At 25.5% G+C, this 4,642-nt stretch overlaps 2 non-coding genes across 2 annotated transcripts; both read right to left on the bottom strand.

The window, feature by feature from the left end:
- Positions 1 to 1,189: 1,189 nt before the first annotated feature.
- LOC145847366 (5S ribosomal RNA) lies at positions 1,190 to 1,308 on the bottom strand. Its single transcript, XR_014371253.1, has one exon. It is a non-coding gene; the product is annotated as a 5S ribosomal RNA (ribosomal RNA).
- A 2,855-nt stretch (positions 1,309 to 4,163) lies between these two features.
- Positions 4,164 to 4,282, bottom strand: LOC145847349 (5S ribosomal RNA). The gene has a single exon (XR_014371237.1). It is a non-coding gene; the product is annotated as a 5S ribosomal RNA (ribosomal RNA).
- Positions 4,283 to 4,642: the final 360 nt, after the last annotated feature.

Here is a 4,642-nt window from a genome sequence, read left to right as displayed (position 1 = left end):
CACAATACGATTAAACTATAAGACTAAACAAGCAAAATAAAATAATCACATTAATAAATACACTAAGCAAATAGCTAGAATAAATATAAATAGTTCAATATATACAATATATTTCTTCCATTTTTAAGTTACTTGTTAAACATATTTATTTAAAAATGTTTCTTTAGAATATAAAACTAACAGTTCTACAAATAAAGAAATTAAAAAGCCAATACACATAACACTAACTTTTCATAAATTAGATATGCAAATATGAACAAAATAGTAACTAAATTCTAAAGCTTTTGTAAACTGTGAACTTATAAACTTATAATAATAATTGCATATTCACCATTCACAATAGCTTTTTATTTAGTACACAACTGGTCTGTAAATTGTGTAGTTTATTGAAAGTATAATCCCGTTTTGCTTCTGGTTTAAATAAAGTTATACAACACATACTAAAGTAAATTAAATAAAGTAATTCACTACTATCGTATTAAATAAAACCAATTTACAAAATACATTAATTTAAATTAAAGTGAACTTTGAACTTATAATAATAATTGCATATTCACTATTCAGAATTTCTTTAAATTTAGTACACAACTGGTCTGTAAATTGTGTTGGTTCTATTCAAGTACTCTCCTTGTTTGTTTTGTTTTAGTTGTATTTATTTTTAGATACTAGCACATTCAATACACATAATAAAGTAAACCAAATAAACTCTATTAATTTAAACTAAGTACAAATACATTAAGTTAATACAAAACTTTAAAAAGCTTTTGCTAGTATCTGTTGGTAACAGTAAATAACTTATTATGACTCACAATACAAAAGTGCAAAATTTATTTTCGTTTGATTTTTCAAGTAGCCACGCTTTTATTTGTTTTTGGACAAAAAGACTTTAAAGTTTTAGTATAAAAGACTAGTTGTATTAATTTTAACTCAGAAAATTGTACTCTACAAGATGGTGCCATTATTTTTTCGATATCTCAAACTGGTCAAACCACTTTTTTAGCGCTCTAATTGGTTTAAACAGCAAATAAGCAAACAGCAAATAACGTTATCTGATTGGCTAAGGTTTTTGTTTGCTAATAACTAGAATTTTCTTTTCTTTTAAGCGTTAAAGAAATGTAAATAAACGAGTAATAAGTATAAATAGGTCAGAAAGAAAAATAGTACAAAAAAGATGAATTCAAAAAGCAAAGGCCTACGGCACGTGGTATTCCCAAGCGGTCACCCATCTAAGTACTAACCACGCCCGACACTGCTTAACTTCCCAGATCGGACGAGATGGGGTGTACTCAGTGTGGTATGGTCGTAGGCGTTTGAAGGCGTTTACAAGCCTTTATAAACCCTTCGGTTTATTTAAAAAACCTATTTGCACTTGATTTACAATCAATTTGATATTTTAAAATTATTCCTTATAAAATTTTAACCTGAATTAACTTTTTTTTTGTTTTTTTAATCAACAGTTACTCCCAAACTGTACTAAAACTGTATTGTAACTGTACAAAAGTGTTTGTTTAAATAATTGTTATCTATAAATTACCTAAGACCAGGAAAAGTAGAAGTAAAGTTTATTGAATTATTAAATAAATAAAATAAAATCGTAAAATAAAATAATACAATATGTTTACAATTTGTCATTGATCTATCCATTTATGTTATTGCATTACAAATACAAACATTGCATACATTCAAGAGTATTATTCATCAATCTTTTCAATATAATAAGTTTTAAATTTATATTTATTTTTAAATAATTCCTGACATTTTAGATTACCTGAGATTTTTTTTTAATTAAATTAATTTTAGTAATTAAATACTTGACGTTCTATTTTGTTTAATTTGATAACTCAACCATGTTTATTTTTTTTACTAATTTAAAAGAACTATTAAACTAAAAGACATTACATACAGCTTCTAAAAGTTTTAAACACCTTAAAAAATATTATTATTTTAAAGATATATTAAAGAACTAAACAGATATTACTCCTAAAAAATCTTGTTAATAATATATAAAAAGTACTCAAAGTCAGACTCGGAAATATATATACTGTTGTATATCTTACTTGAAGTTCACTGTAATTGACACTGTATAACAAAATTATAAAAATCAACCTATTTATATAGCAAAATATTTCTTTATCTTTGTCGTGGCGCGGTGGGTCAGTGGTCTTATCAGCTGACTCATAAGCAGAAGGTTGTAAGATCGAATCCCGCTAGTCGTCACGAAACACCACTATCGTTCAATGTTCGGGCTTCAAATTCTTTGAGATTATACTGTACTATTTATCTATCTAACTAATCTATCTAACAAATGTTGTTCAATCTAGGTTGTGGGTACTTGGGTCGAGTAATGCCTTTGACTTACAATCTGTTGTGGATTGACAATATTCCTCTATCTATCATTAAACAAATCTATCTAATAAATGTTGTTCAATCTAGGTTGTGGGTACTTGGGTCGAGTAATGCCTTTGACCTACAATCTGTTGTTGATTGTCAACATTCCTCTATCTATCAATAATGATTATATTCAATAATAAATGTTGATTAATTCAGTTGTAAGAAAACCAGTGCGCTGGTTAGGTTGGGTAAGGCCTTCGACTTACAATCTTGGGGATTATCAACGTTCATCACAAGTACAGTAACGATCTCATTGAATTTCCAGTTGGAACATAGGATTGTAGTGGTGGCCTACTTTGTAGGTTTTTTGCCTAGTTTGTTTTTTGCCTAGTAGTGTTTGCCTAGTTTGACAAACTATAGTATATATATTGTATAACTTTACTTGTATTATTTTTTATTTAAATTACTACTTATTATTAAAGAATTAAATTTTTTTAGAAAAAAAAACTATGTATTTTAACTAATGCTTATATTATATGTTTTGTTTTATTTTTATTCAAACTTACTTTAAACCTCTGTATTTTTTATACAATACGATTAAACTATATAACAGAAAAATAATTAAATAATCAAACTATTGAATAAGCAGTTAATTAGTGTGTTTTTTTATGCTTCTTTCATTTTTAACTTACTTGTTAACCATATTTCTTTTATTAAAGTATAAAACTAACAGTTACTAAAATAAAATAATCATAAAGTCAATACACAAAACACTAACTTTTTATAATTTAAATATGCAAACATGAATATAGTTATGAATCTATTATTTATTCAAATAGAATTATTCAAAGCTTATAATTATAAAGCTTTTGTATAATGTTTCAATTACAGTGAACTTTAAGTAAGATAAGTTTTTTTTTTTGTAATAACTACAAAATTGGTATTTTAGTTTATTATTAGTAACTAAATACTTATATTTATTATATTTAAAAAAAAACATCTATACTAACTCTAATTTCAAAGCATATTAAATACAAATTTTACCAACTAAATATTTATTTTTATTTTAATTATTATAACTTTCAAACATAAGCTTGTATACCTTATATACCTATATACCTCATATAGTAGGCTTGACATAACATAACATTATTTAATTCTTTTTGTTTGAAATAAACTCATTTAGTTATTAGTAAATTACAACATAAATGTTTATAACAATATAACTAAGATTTAGCTTTTGAGTTAGTAAACTTTGATAGTTTTCTTTTAATAGTTTAATAATCTTTATTTAAGTTCAAGCAAAATTGCTATATATTTAATACACATACAAAAGTAAACTAAGTAAACGTAATTCAATAGTTTCTATTAAGTAAAAGTAATTACAAATACATTAAGTTAATACAAAACTTTAAAAAGCTTTTGCTAGTATCTGTTGGTAACAGTAAATAACTTATTATGACTCACAATACAAAAGTGCAAAATTTATTTTCGTTTGATTTTTCAAGTAGCCACGCTTTTATTTGTTTTTGGACAAAAAAACTTTTAAGTTTTAGTATAAAAGACTAATTGTATTAATTTTAACTCAGAAAATTGTACTCTACAAGATGGTGCCATTATTTTTTCGATATCTCAAACTGGTCAAACCACTTTTTTAGCGCTCTAATTGGTTTAAACAGCAAATAACGTTATCTGATTGGCTTACGTTTTTATTTGCTAATAACTAGAATTTACTTTTCTTTTAAGCGTTAAAGAAATGTAAATAAACGAGTAATAAGTATAAATAGGTCAGAAAGAAAAATAGTACAAAAAAGATGAATTCAAAAAGCAAAAGCCTACGGCACGTGGTATTCCCAAGCGGTCACCCATCTAAGTACTAACCACGCCCGACACTGCTTAACTTCCCAGATCGGACGAGATGGGGTGTGCTCAGTGTGGTATGGTCGTAGGCGTTTGAAAGCGTTTACAAGCCTTTATAAACCCTTCGGTTTGTTTAAAAAACCTATTTGCACTTGATTTACAATCAATTTGATATTTTAAAATTAATCCTTATAAAATTTTAACTTGATGTAAGTATTTTTTTTATTAAAACCTTTTTTTTTGGTGTTTTAATTACAATTACTCCCTGTAACTTTATTTAAGACTTTGTTTAAAAGATTGTTAACTATATTCTATATTAAATACTATGATTAGAAGTAAAGTTTATTAAGTGATTAAACTAAATAAAAAACAATGTTAAAATAAACATGTTGTGTTTAGTTTGTTTTACTATTTCTCATTGTTCTATTTATAGATGGTTTTGTTTTACTTC

This window comes from Thalia democratica, unplaced genomic scaffold (assembly GCF_965202585.1).
Source record: "Thalia democratica unplaced genomic scaffold, ktThaDemo2.hap1.1 HAP1_SCAFFOLD_895, whole genome shotgun sequence".
Classification (NCBI taxonomy): domain Eukaryota; kingdom Metazoa; phylum Chordata; class Thaliacea; order Salpida; family Salpidae; genus Thalia; species Thalia democratica.
The sequence above is the reverse complement of the archived record's forward strand: the minus strand, read 5'-3'. Positions and strand labels throughout refer to the sequence as shown.